The sequence below is a fragment of the Sus scrofa genome, chromosome 18, assembly GCF_054392235.1.
Source record: "Sus scrofa isolate SSC_HxYL_T2T_F1_AM1 chromosome 18, Sscrofa_HxYL_maternal_Yorkshire_Landrace_v2.0, whole genome shotgun sequence".
Lineage (NCBI taxonomy): Eukaryota > Metazoa > Chordata > Mammalia > Artiodactyla > Suidae > Sus > Sus scrofa.
This window is the reverse complement of record NC_139400.1, coordinates 48,846,032-48,860,671: the sequence shown is the minus strand read 5'-3', so window position 1 is coordinate 48,860,671 and position 14,640 is coordinate 48,846,032. Positions and strand designations below refer to the sequence as shown.

General features: G+C 36.6%; 2 protein-coding genes across 9 annotated transcripts in view; both read left to right on the top strand.

The window, feature by feature from the left end:
• Positions 1-463, top strand: part of BBS9 (Bardet-Biedl syndrome 9) — a 444,711-nt gene extending 444,248 nt beyond the window's left edge. For 5 of the 8 annotated variants that reach the window (XR_014834283.1, XR_014834268.1, XR_014834275.1 and 2 more), the window contains one exon: positions 270-463. The gene's annotated coding sequence lies outside the window, so the exon portion shown is untranslated. Of the gene's footprint in view, positions 1-256 lie in introns of all 8 variants that reach the window. The other 3 variants (XR_014834269.1, XR_014834281.1, XR_014834267.1) reach the window with 1 other exon arrangement.
• Positions 464-12,074: 11,611 nt separating this feature from the next.
• Positions 12,075-14,640, top strand: part of LOC146395032 (uncharacterized) — a 273,628-nt gene continuing 271,062 nt past the window's right edge. Inside the window, exon 1 of the mRNA XM_085005883.1 lies at positions 12,075-12,137. The gene's annotated coding sequence lies outside the window, so the exon portion shown is untranslated. The remainder of the gene's footprint in view (positions 12,138-14,640) is intronic.

The following is a 14,640-nucleotide window of genomic DNA, read 5'->3' as shown; positions in this document are numbered from 1 at the left end:
ACCTTTTAAAAATTCAGGTTATAAAATGGTCCAAGCTTTATTATAATTAAAATGTAAGATTTTTATATGAGAGAAATAAAAGAGATTTTGCTAATTTCAGGTTAAAATTACATTTGTAAGAGTGATTTATTTAAACAAAAATATGTCTGTGCCAGTTTTGGAATGCCTTAATCAGTACAAAGGAGAAATTGGCTCATGGTTTTTCTATATGAAATGTCAAAAAAAATTCAGAGGCTGTATTATTTATTATTTCTAGCTTCTTTTTTTAGGAAATGCAGCAGAAGATGTAATAGTTTTCATTGTCAAGTATGGCAGTGGACAACTTCTAGCCTTTGGGCCAGAATCAACCATTAGGTTAATGTCACCCAGCGTGTGGGGACCAGTCAAAGATGTCATGGCTCTGTGTATGCCTAAAGATGCAACACACCACTTCTGATCATCTTTAACCACTTCATTGAAGAAAGGTTAGAAGAGAAGTATATTACTTCTTTAAAAAAGTGTTTCTGAGTTATGTCTCTCTTTTTTTGATATTTGGCTCCCATGTTTTTTTCCATGGAGTGCATGTGTCCATCAGATCATCTCTGTTCTCCTTCCCTTCTGTCTTTTTTGGACTCGTGTCCTGTTCGTAGTGTCCTGCCTTTCTTTAACTCAGTTTCTTTTTCTCTTGTTTCTATGTTCACCAGCTTTGATCTGTTTTCCTCTCCCTGCCTCTTTAACTTTTGATTCTCTCCTTTCATTTCCTATGATATAAATCTGAAACATATTATTTGATTTGTAAAGTTTACTTTTTTTTTATATTGTACAGTTGCGTTATTTAATTATAATTGTCGTAAATTCCTTGATGGAGAGGAAATCAGAATCAGTTCTAAGAAGACTTCAGCATTCCAAGAATGATGTCAAATGACCCCCTTCATGGTGGATTATGCACTTATTTACTATGAGATATATTTATTCTTCAGAGAGTCCTTGCTTGTGTATCAATTGTAGATTTTTGGTTTGCAGTTATTCTGAAGTTTTGATATAAGAGTCTCTATGTATACGAGATTGTTTTAAGTTGTTGTTCTCATAATTGCAAGTTCATCTCCAGTGTCCTGCATTTGTACCCACCTCTTCTCATGATTTCTGATTTTGGTGGTATAATCGTGCATGGATGGTTTCATATCTTTACTGTATATATACCTTTACTGGTGAGCCTGTCATTTGTGGAATTTTTGTTTCCTGTTGCTGTCTTTTCTGCCTAGAGAAGTTCCTTTAGTATTTGTTGTAAGGCTGGTTTAGTATTGCTGAATTCTCTCAGCTTTTGCTTATCTGTGAAGGTTTTGATTTCTTCTTCAAATCTGAATGAGAGCCTTGCTGGGTAGAGTATTCTTGGTTGGAGGTTTTTTCCTTTCATCACGGTAAGTATATCATGCCACTCCCTTCTGGCCTGCAGAGTTTCTGCTGAAAAATCTGCCTATAACTTTATTGGGGTTCCCTTGTATGTTACTTGTTTCTTTTCCCTAGCTGCTTTCAAGATTTTCTCTTTGTCTTTAATTTTGGTTAGTTTGATTAATATGTGTCTCAGTGTATTCCTCCTTGGGTTTATTTTATATGGTACTCGTTGTGCTTGATGGATTTGAGTGAGTAGTTCCTTTCCCATGTTAGGGAAGTTTTCGGCTATTATCTCTTGGAATATTTTTTCTGTCTCCTTCTCTCTCTCTTCTCCTTCTGTGATGCGGATGTTGTTGTGTTTCACATTGTTCCAGAGTTCTCTAAGACTCTCTTCATTTGTTTTCAATCTTTTTTCTCTTTTCTGTTTCACATCCACAATTTCCACTAATCTGTCATCCACCTCGCTTATCCGTTCTTCTGCCTCCTGTATTCTGTTGTTAGCTTCCTCCAGTGAATTTTTTATTTCAGTTATTGTATTTTGCATCTCTTCTTGTTTAAGTTTTATATCTTGTATCTCTTTGCTCAGTGTTTCCTGTAAGTTATCCATCTTTGCCTCCAGTTTATTTCCAATGTCTTGCATCATCTTCAGTGTCAACAATCTAAAATATTTTTCCTGGAGGCTAAGAATCTCCTCATTGCTTAGCTGATTTTCTGGGGTTTTTCCTTTCTCCTTCATCTGAGTTATAGTTCTCTGTCTTTTCATTTTTATAGGTTTTTGGTGTGGTGACCTTTTTACAGATAATAGGGTTGTAACCTCTCTTACTTCTGGTGTGTGCCCCCCTTGTGGCTGAAGTCTGTATGGGAGCTTGCTGTAGGCTTCCTGATGGGAGGGGCTGATGCCTGCCCACTGGTAGGTGGAGATGATTCTAATCCCTCTGTTGGGTGGGGCTTAGTCTCTGGATGGGATTAGAGGCAGTTGTGCACCTGAGGGGTCTTTAGGTGGCCTGTTTAGTGAGGGGTGGGGCTGTGATCCCACCTGGATTGTTGTTTGCTCTGGGGCTTCTCAGGCTGACTGATGGGTGGGGCCAGATTTTCCCAAAATGGCCACCTCCAGAGAAAGGCAGCTGCTGAATATTCCCAAGTGTTTTGCCTTCAATGTCCCTCCCTCACAACAAGCCACATTCACCCCTGTTTTCCCAGGATGTCCTCCAAGAACTGCAGTCAGGTTTGACCCAGATTCCTATGGAGACCTTGCTCTGCCCTGGGATCCAGTGCACGTGAAAGTCCATGTATGCCTTTTAGGAATGGGGTCTCTGTTTCCCCCAGTCCTGTGGAGCTCCTGTGCACAAGCCCCACTGGCCTTCAATGCCAGATGCTCCAGGGGCTCTTTCTCCCAGTGCCGGATCCCCACACATGAGGGTTTTATGTAGGGCTCAGAACTCTCACTCCGGTAGGTGAGTCTCTCTCTGTGAACCAGAGAGCTTCTCACCCTGGAGGTATGGGGTTGTTTATATCACGAAATCACCCCTCCTACCTCTTGATGTGGCCTCCTCTTTTTCTTCTGGAGTAGGGTATCTTTTTTAAGGTTTCCTGTCCATTCGGGTGGGTATCGCTCAGCTTTTAGTTGTTAATTTTGTTGTTTTTAGGAGAGAAGTTGAGCTCCAGTCCTTCTATTCCGCCATCTTAATCCTCTCTCCCATTCTCTCTGTAAAGTTTACTTTAAATATGCATGGGGACAGTGATTTCTTTTCTCTTTCAAATCTCTCCTCCATTGTTTTCCTTTTATTTTTGTTTTCCACAATTGCCCTATTCCATGAGGGGGCAACTACCAGTGTAAACGCAAAAGCTACCTTTCTCTGATTTGGGAGTTTAAGGTGACTTTTATTGCTACAATGAAATGTTATATTGAGAACTTTTATGTTTATAGAATGTTTTTCTGGAAATCATTATCAGTATCTTAAGTCTGCTGGCTAAATTGCTTGACCAAATTATTTTATTTTATTTGAATCATTGTAATATAGAACTCTATATGCCTATAACCTACACATAAATATTTTAAAATATATCTAATTTATTATTATTTGCATTTTTTTAGCTGCCAAAAGGAAGGAAGTTATTAATTAAACTTTTTTTAAATTGTAGTTTTAATTTGTCATATTTTATTAGTTTCAGGTATATAGCATGGTGATTTGTTTTTTTTGCATATTAATTCTACTAAAGGTTATTATAAGATATTGGGTATAATTTCCTGTGCTATATAGTAAATCCTTGTTGCTTATTTATTTTATGTGTAGTAGTAATTAATCCCATATTCCTAATTTGTTCACTCCTCCCCTTTGGTAATTGTAAGTTTGTTTTTTATGTCTGTGTCTATTTCTGTTTTGCATATAGATTTGTATTATTTTTTAAGATTCCGCGTATAAGTGATATCATATAGTATTCATTTTTCTCCGACTTATTTCACTAAGCATTATATTCTCTAGATTCATCCTTTATTAACCTTTTAAACATTATTGAATTTAAAATATAAGTCCTAAAATGATAAAAAATTTGATTAGTGACTTAAAAGTACCTGTTGTTAAAGAATCTCCTGAATTTAAGTTTTATACAGAAAGATAATGGAGCCAAGAATTATGTTATCTTTTAGAGTGATTTTTTTAAAACTCAGGACTTGAATAATTCTTAACTGTTCCCATTATTTTGGCACCAGTATTTCCGTCTTTACTAATGATTGTCCGTTTTCTCTTTTGTGTGTGTGTGTGTCTACATGTGTACATAATCCTGGAGTAATTCACAAAGCTGGAAGAAGGAAGGTGATCCAGGTTTCTGATTAGCCTAATAGTTTCATTATTACCCAGCATATCAGGATAGGTACTAATAAAATACCAAACATTTATTAAATTCTTACTATGTGCTAAGTATATATGCATGATTTTATTCATTCCTCATGACATTACTGTGATGCGTGGAATGTTATTTCTGTCTTACAAATGAGAATACTGAGGATTTAGAGGCTAAATAATTTATCTAATATCCAAAAGTTAGTATGTTGCAGAACTGGGATTTTAATCCAGGCTGATTCCAAAAGCCCAAATACACACGCGAATGTATAGATTACTGGTGAGATGTACATTTTAAAACTGGAGTGTTTTGGTCAGGGTAGCTACATTTTTTTGACTTCTAGTGTGGTTGCACACGTTAAAAATATACTTATTTGCTATTTATATTTCTCCTTTGGTGAATTCCTTTTTTTTTTTTTTTCTTTTTAGTTGTGATAATTATCTCCTTATTGATTTATAATAGCCTTTTATATAGAAATGATGTTAATCTTTGGTTGGTTGAGTATGATATAAACATTGTTCTCAGTTTTTCACTTGTCTTTTGATTTTGTTTATGGGTTGTTTTTTTTTAATAGAAATTTTCTAAATGTTATGTAACCAAATCTATTAACCCCTTTCTTTGTAGTTCTGCCTTTGGTGTCCAGCCTGGGAGGTCTGTCTAGTGTCCTCTCTTGCTTCTTCTCTGTGCCAGGCCAAGATCACTCTCAGGCTCTTGTGTTCTTCACAACAAGCTTCAATCATATCCTCCGTGCTGGTGCACTGAGTCTTGGGAGCCATAGAGCTATGTTCTCATCTGCTTTCATATCTCCCAGAGTTTCATGTGAAATGCCTCCTAGGAGGAAGGAAAGAAATCACCCAGTTCCTTCCTTCACCCTGTAGAGACCCAAGGGATGGACGCCCCACACACAGCTCTCAGAATCCTCCCCCTCAGATCCTTGCCCCTCCCCACCACGGCCTCTCCTTTAATCCTAACATCATCCGATTGATTGACATTCCTCAAAAGGTTCCTTGGCATTCTTGTAAACAGCCTTGCTCCCTCCACCCTCACACCATGCCCTCCAGGCATAGCTAGACATGTCCCCATCCCGTGTGAACACAGCTTGGACACTTATATCTGCATGTACAGAGACAAGAGAGGTGAGTCAGTGATTAAATCTGTACCTCAGTCCCCCAGTTCTCTAAGCTTTTTGGTTCTCCAGCCTCTGACTAGCTTGGTATTTCCCCAGAAGGGTAACCCTGGAGCTGCAGGGATTCTCTCAAGTTGAAGAACATCACATTGTGTTATGAATGTCTTTCCTATAATTCCATTAATTAAAACATTTATTTTCCAGTCTAAAAGTGGCTACGCCAAGACACCTGTGTGTTTTTTAAAATCTCTGCCTCTGACTAGCTGATAGTGTGGGTCACAATGTGCATGATTCCCTATTACCTAAACTTTGGGTAAAGACAAGTGAAAGAATCAAATCGAAATTTATGTGAGGAGTGTTTAACCCCTTAAAAAGCATTATATAAACATCGGATGGTCAGGGCTCATCTGCCACAGCACTAGTGTCTTCTTTTGTGCCAACAGGTGTCGTCCATGGCCTTCTGTTCAGAGATTAATGGTGTGTCCACAATAGTCGTGGAGCCCATGAGGGGAGGGTTGGTGGGAGAAAGACCCCCAAACTGGTGGTTTTCAGCCTTGGCTACACATTAGGATATTTTATTCTCTTCCTTTTGCCAATCTGTATTTTCAGTGTCTTTTAAAGAATGTGTATTGCTCCTGTAATAAGACAGACCCCATCTTAGAATATATCGATTTTAGTGATATAAACAATAATTAGTAATATACTCCTACTGCTTAGCATTTGATATATTAACAGCATGAGTTTTAGAGACTATCTTCTCGGACAGTGAGCTCTAGTAATTCTGAAAGGTCCAGAGTATAATGTATTTTCATCAAAATAACATGAGTATTATAATTTATGGCAGTAGTATGAATATAGAATTATATTGAAAACTATGGTTTCTCTTTATATCCCTAACGTCTTCTGATGCAAAAAAGCAAATGTGTCAATTAAATATGAAAACAATATTAAGAGGTTTCTGAAAGAGCAACATAGGGCTATTTAGATTGTATCAGATGCTGCCCTTTCTCTAGCCTTTCTGTGTAGGCAGCATTGAATTAGCTGGTGTTATTTTTCTATTTTTGTAGCTAAATTATGAAGGCTATGTAGCTATCACATGTGTTAAGAGTTTTGTTGATTTGGACTTCAAAAGGTATAACTTACAGTACAGCACAACTGCCAAGGCCTAATTAAAATAAGATGCCTCTTAGAGTGATCTTGTCCCCTAGTGCTTAATCTCTGGGGCAGAGGGTCTCTGCTGTGGCTGATATGGAAAAGAAATTAACGAAACTCCTAATTCTTAGGTTCACCATAATTTATTTTAATTATATTCACCCTAAATTGTCTCCTCACCTGGGCATCAAGAGCCACGTTTGAGGCCCTCTTGGAATGAGTGGGAGGGCGTTATGGATTAGTTTTTGATCCCATTTTATGGCTCCCTATTACATTCTCCTCCTTTTTGTCTTTTTATTTTGCTCCACTTTTAAATGTATTCTGTGTTGTTTTGACAGGACCTTGTAAGCCCCTGGAATCATTTCTGTAATGGGGTGGGGGTGAGGAAACCAATTTTGGCACCTCCCACCTGCCTAATCACCTTTGCTGGCTGTCATGTTTCCCTTGAGAAATCCTCAACTCCCTGCCTCTCAAGCGAGCTCTCTCACTTGTTGCATTTCTCAAGTCGGATTTTCCTTTCCTTCTAGAATAGATTTACAAACTCCTTGGACATAATAGTTCTCAGATTCTTTTTACTGTTTAGTAGATATTTGTTATATCAATAAATCAACTAACCTCCTAAAAGAAGTCAACAAGTTGTAGAAAAATGGAGAAATCAATGATTTAGAATACTGGCTGCAATCTTATCATTCCTAATTTATTTTTGCAGATTGTCCTAAGAAGAGGCCGATATGACTCTCCAGCTATATTTACTTAAATTTGGCTTTAAAGAGAGAGGTATGATTCTTCAAAATTTTATAGCTCATGACATTTTTTTCCATGAGTGCTTAGGTGCCATTGATTGGAATGCAGAATTCAGGTGTTGTGAGCATTTGAAGCTTATATAATTTTGGAGCACTTCTAAAGACAAAGAATTTTAAAAATTAGTACAACATTAGGTACAAAAGTATATGTTCTTTTAGAGTCAAAAAAGAATGCCAACATATTACTCATTTGTAAAAAGCTGACAATTGCCATAAATATCACAAAATCCACAAAAAATAACGTATTTATATTAGTGACTGCTTGATACAGCTTTTTAATACTTCTGCATATTTTCGGCTGCTAACTCAATTCTCTATCTACCTCTTCCATTACCAATGATTTTTTAAATTATTTTTATTTTTTCCATTACGGTTGATTTCATTATCACTGACTTTATAATTTCAGTTTCTATAGAATGAATTGAAAAATAGTTCAGCTTTCCTCTGGCATTATTGATCAAACTCTTTGAAAAAGTTATTAATAGTTTGCAAGAGTTTTTGCTTTACGACTTATTATTAGTAATGTGTAAGTTTTTAGGATTGTTGTCATATTTGGAGAAACTTTTATCATTTTTCATACCTGCAGTGTAAAACTTCAGAGCACTTCAAATTTTATTGCTGTGCAACAAATTTTAAATAGCCCTGGAATTGACAACTCTCATTAGCCAATTTGTTGTCAGCGTCCTCATTTAAGTTATCTTCATCACCATCACCATATAATATGAAAGCAGGAGGATATTTAAGTATTTTTCCAGTGTCTTCATATATTTCTCTCTTCTTCATTAGCTGGATTATTAAACCCTACAGGAGTCTATTTATTACTTAAATTTGAAATGTATCAAATTTTAATGAACTAATTTTGGTATGACTTTCAAGTGTTTTGGTTATGGTTTTCTTGTTGATAGAAGAATAGGTTTTTCTGATTTTATGTAGGAGTTATATGACTAAGAATGTTATTGGATGATGGGTTTGTAATTGAGTACTCTGAATTAGGAAATATTCCTGATAGGCAAGAGCTTCCTTCCACTTTGACTTGGAATCTGTGAAACTGGAATCTTCTTCTTACACTTTTAAATGTTTGGTATTCAGAACATCAGATTTTGTACATTTTAAACTGGGTTTTATCTCGACCACACATATACTTTTGGTACCAGACACCATGGAAATGCTTCTCTAGTGCTACAGCCTTTGGCTCCGGACCTTCCTCTCATGACACTTGGTGAGGAGAAGCAATGGGCAGTAGTGGAATTCCTGGAATCCATTCCTCCAGCAAAACAGCTAGTGAGAACTTAGCGATATTCATAGTTGACTGCAAGCCACATAAATATATCCCCAACTCGCTTTCAAATTTAAGAAGGCCACAGCCCCTTCGTTGCTCCAGGATCATGAGATTTGTGAGAATGAAGAGGTTTAAAGTGCTATTAACTTAAATTCTTTTTAACTGGCTGCAGTAATTGGTACTTGTTCCATCTGGCGCCAGTTCCAGAGAGAGAAGTTCATGGTGTCACCTGTGAACTCTCATTTCTATGTGCCAGACATTGCAAGAACATTAAGATCATCTGAATATGGGGAACAGTTGGTACCAAATCCTTTTAGGTAAACAAAAAACTGAAACATTATCTTCCCGTTTAGAACAGGACACTAATTAAGCCTGGACTCCAGGCACTTGCCATTTAGTGAAGTGTTTGGTCTACAAGAGGGACTGAATCCTTTAATGTTATCTTCCTGCATTTAAGTGAATTGTTGTCTTATTGATTTTTATGTTTTTAAATTTATTTTATTGAAGTATCATTGATTTACAATGTTACATTAGTTTCTACTGTACAGCAATGCCATTCAGTTACACATACGTATATATGTTTTTCCCATTATGGTTTGTTACAAGATATGGAATATAGTTCCCTGTGCTATTCAGTAGGACTTTGTTTTTTATCCATTCTATGTATAATAATTTGCATCTGTTAATCCCAAACTCCTAATCCATCCCAGTCCCCCCCCTCCCACCCGCTGGCAACAAGAAGTCTTTTCTCTATGTCTGTGAGTCTGTTTCTGTTTTGTAGGTAAGTTCATCTGTGTCATATTTTAGATTCCACATATACGGGATATCATGTGGTATTTGTCTTTCTCTTTCTGATTTACTTCACTTAGTATGAGAATCTCTAGGTCCATCCATGTTACTGCAAATGACATTATTTCATTTTTATGGATGAGTACTATTCATTATACACACACACACACACACACACACACACACACATATGTACCACATCCTCTTTATCCATTCACCTGAAAATGAACATTTAGGTTGTTTCCATTTCTTGGCTGTTGTAAATAGTGTTGCTGTGAACATAGGGGTGTTTATATCTTTTTGAATTATAGTTTTGTCCAGATATATGCCCAGGAATGGGATTGCTAGATCATATGGCATCTAACTGCTGTCTTATTTATTTGAGGTTGAAAATTAGGAAATCTCTTTAGGTATCTAATCATAAGCAAGGAAACTGAAGCTTTTATTCTATTAAGTCCTTTGGGATAAGATTAAGTAGTTACTCATTGCTTGGAGAAAAAGATGGTGTGTAATCCTCATTTTTCACACTCAGCAGCTCACAGAAATGAAAAAAAAAAAGCAATTAACAAGTGATTCTGAAAGAAAACATTAAACATTCCTCAGATTTTAATCACATATGGGGTGGAAAGGGATGAAGTTGGGATTTATTTTCAAGTTTTCCCAAAACATGTTCCACACACACACACACACACACACACACACTTCACATTCTCTACTTCTAAAGCCAGTACCATCTGGATCAAGTCCTCCTTTTCCACCCAGTAACACTGATGTACTTTTTCTCAGGCTGGCCTCCAATTTCATCACCTCCCCCGATTTGGTTGCCTTTGTCCTTGATTTTTGAGTCCCTCTTGTCATTTTTGTGTATATGATTGACTCCTCCAGCGGCATTGACTCATATCATCTCTCCCTTGTCTCTGGTTGCACAGTGTGTGGTGCTGGATCCACTAGACATACACATGAAAAAAAAAATGAATCTAGACACTGACATTATACCTCACAAAAATTAACTCAAAATGGGGAGTTCCCATTGTGGCTCAGTGGGTTAAGGGGCTGACTAGTATCCATGAGGATGCAGGTTTGATCCCTGACCTTGCTCAGTGGATTAAGGATCTGGCATTGCTGCAAGCTGTGGCACAGGTTGCAGATATGGCTCAGATCTGGTGTTGCTATGGCTCTAGCAAAGGCCGGCAGCTCAGCTTCAATTTGACTCCTCCAGGAATGTCCATAGGCCACAAGTGTGCCCCTAAAAATTAAAAAAAAAAAAAAAAAAAAACTCAAAATGGACCACAGATGTTCCTGGTGACCTAGTGGTTATGGATCTGGCATTGTCATTGCTGTGGCTTGGGTTCAGTCCGTGACCTGGAAAGTTTCCACATGCTGTAGACTCAGCCAAAAAGAAAAGGACCATAGATCTAAAGGGGAAATACAAAACTATTCCTCAAAGATAATATAGGAGAAAATCTAGGTAACTTATGTATGGCAATGGCTTTTTAAACATAGAACTAAAGATATGAGCCATGAAAAAATAACGGATAAGCAGGACTTTATTAAAACTGAAAGCTTCTGCTGTGTGAAAGATACTATAAAGAGAATGAAAGGGAGTTCCCGTCCTGGTGCAGCGGAAGTGAATCCGACTAGGAACCATGAGGTTGCGAGTTCGATCCCTGGCCTCGCTTAGTGGGTTAAGGATCCAGCATTGCTGTGAGCTGTGGTGTAGGTCACAGATGTGGCTTGGATCCAGCGTTGCTGTGGCTATGACATAGACTGGCAGCTGCAGCTATGATTTGACCCCTAGCCTGGGAATTTCCATGTGCCACGAATGTGGCCCTAAAAAAAAATAAAAATAAAACAAAATGGGCAATACAGATACTTGACCAAAGAAAATACATAAATGGCAAGTAAGCATGTAAAAATGTGCTCAACAGCATGTGTCATTAGGGAATTGCAAGTTCAAACAATGAGATACCATAACCCTCCTTTTAGAATGGCCAAAATCCACAATACTGACACCACCAACTGCTGGTGAGGATGTTGGAGCAATAGGAACAATCATTCATTGCTAGTGGGAATGCAGACTAGAACAGACACTTTGGAAGACAATTTGGAAGTTTGTTTTTACAAATTTAGACTTACTCCTACCATATATCTCAGCAGTCATGCTCCTTAGTATTTACCCAAGTGAGCTGAAAACTATGTCCACGTAAAAACTTGCATATGAATATTTATAGCAACTTTATTCATAATTGCCAATACACAGCAATATGTCCTTCAGTAGGTTAATGGATAAATATACTGTGATACATCTAGATAATGGAATAGTATTCAGTGCTAAAAAGAAATGAACTATCAAGCCATGAAAAGACTACAGGGGTCCTGGATAGCAAAGTCCGTGGGTGTCTATGGTGGTGGCTGTGGCTGTTGGGTCTTTAGTGGCAAAAGCTGCTGGGGTGCGCCTGCTCTCTTTTTCTCCCACCCCCTCTTTGGGAGATGAGGTGATGCAGGTAAAATGCTTCCTACAGTTTTCTCTGCAGCCGTCCTCAGTTGTGCTCCACTGGGTTCTGCAGCTTCTTAATCACACTCTGGAGCTCTCTTAGAGCTATTTTCATTTATGAGTAGTTGTTAAAATGTTGTTTCTATGAGGGATGAGGGTTGGGACCTCCTAATTTGACATCACTGCCAAGAGAAACCACTCCTATTCCATTTCTTACAGGAGGTACCAGTCAGCAGTAGAAAAAGAAAATATCTAAAAGGGATATGGATTGTGGAAAGGAAGGTACAAAACTATTATTATTTGCAGATATTGTGATTGTCTATATAGAAAGTACCCCACCCAAATTACATATCAATTACAAGTAAACTATTTTAATTGTTAAGAACTAGCAAGTTTGCTTGGCACCAAACCAGTTTGGAAAAATGAATTCTGTGTCTCTGCAATATCAATTGGAAGTTAGGAAATGAAATGTTAACAATAAAAATAACAATTAAAATAGTAATAAAAATATAAGGTACCTGGGGAAAAATCTCTCAAAAGATATGTAAGCCTTTTATGTAGAAATTAATAAAACTTAAATTAGTGGAGGAAGAGAACACGTTCTTGAATAAGAAAACTCAAAGTAATAAAAATTCATAGATTTTAATACTATTCCAATAAAAGGAATTCCCAACAGGGCTTTTCAAGGACCTTGACAAACTAATTCTAAAATTTACATGAAAGAGTAAAGACTCTAAAACAATCAGTACTGAAGAACTTGCTTTACCAAGTATCAAATCTAATCATAAAGGTTTGAGGCAGTATGCAGTTAATGCAGGAATATAGTAATAGGCCAGTGTAACAAAATATAGTGTGCCCCCAAACAGAAATATCCAAATATGACAGAGATATTATTACATAACAGAGGTAAAGAGTGGACTCTTCAATTATATAACTGTACTGGGGGGAAAATGAAAGTATTGAAGTATTACTTACATGTCACTGTACAGGAAAATCAATTTCAGTTGGTTAAATACTAAAATGTGAAAGGGAAAACTAGAAATATTTTAGAAAAACATGTCAAAAAATGTCTTTATGATCCCAGGATTTCTTAATTTAAAAAGTCATAGTCATAAAAGAAACTGTGGTGGGAGTTCCTATTGTGGCGCAGTGGAAAGGAATCCAACTAGTATCCATGAGGATGTGGGTTTGCTCACTAGGTTAAAGGACCTTGCGTAGCCGTGAGCTGTGGTGTAGGTTGCGGACATGGCTCAGATCCCGAGTTGCTGTGACTGTGGCATAGACTGGCAGCTGTACTTCCAATTTGATCCCTAGCCTCGGAATTTCTATATGCTGTGGGTGCGGTCCTAAAAAGCAGGAAAAAAACAAAAACAAAAACAAACAAAAAAAAAAACAGTTGTTAAATTGGACTGTCTTAAAATTAAGAATTCACAAATCATCAAAAGACACCATAAAGTGAAAATCATCTCACAAAGTGAGAGAAAATATTTCCAATGCATATAACCAGTGAAATATTAGTATCCAGAGTGTATAAGGACCCTCCTACAAATTGATAAAAGACTTCTTAATAGAAATAAAAGCAAAAGCATGAATGGACATCTCACAGAAGATAAACAATACACTAAAAATGAAATTTTAAAACCACAGTCTCATCAAGGAAATGCAAATTAAAACCACAATATGATTTTGCATCCACTAGATAGGAAAAAATGAAAAAGTCTATGAAGAATAATTTTGGAAAAGATATGTAACAATAAGCATCCGCATCTGTTGGAAGGAGAAATATCAGTTGGCTCAGTAACTTTGGCCAAGAGTTTGGCATTTCTTAACCAAGCTGCACATGCACATAATATGTAACCAGGAATTACATTCCAAGATGTGTACCCCAGAGAAATTTTTGCATTCATGCTCAAGAGTAATTTTTAAGAATGCTCACAGAAGCATTATTCATAAACAAAAAATGTCCAAACTATCCAAATATTCATCAACAGTAGAGTTGGCTAATTTTAATATATTCTTAAGATGAATACAATAATAAAAAGTTATTTAGAGCCAGCTGAGTTAATGTGGATGAATCTCAAAAACTATTATTTTTTTGAGCAACAGAAGCACATTATAGAATGCATACATTATGATTCTCTTTATAAAAATTTCAAAAATCAGGCAACTCATAGCAACATTTTGTTTGGGGATATATACCTTGGTTACAAACTGTAAGGCAGAGATCAACAGTTTTAGGATTAAGGTTACCCTTTGAAGGTGGAAGAGGGAGAAAATACTACTGGGGAGGGATATCAGAAGACCTGTTTATTTCCTAAACTGGTTAGTGGCAGATCTTATTTATTTTATTATTTTTTAAAAAAACCTTAAATTTGTAGGTTTCATACATTCTTTTTAAAAATAATTTATGTCACCATAAAAAAGTTGAAAACAAAAAACCTCATGTACTTCACCTCCCTCAAGATTCTGATAAAATTTCAACCCTTGAGAGATGAGCTTCAATTTGCAAATCTCTTTGCCTTGCCAATAGTAGTTTTGATTATATTTTATTTTCCTTAGCTTAAGAAAATAATGGATATTTTTTTCTTAAAATGTAAAATTATAGGTAATATTATATTGAATATATATTTAAATTATATATACCTATCCCTCTCTGTTTAGATTTTGATTATTTCTCCATCCATCAGCTATCACTCACCCACCTCCACCTTCAACCTTTGGGAAGTACCAAATGGTAGCCACATTTGAAGCCAGGAATTAATCATGGGAAGAAAGTTTTACAAAT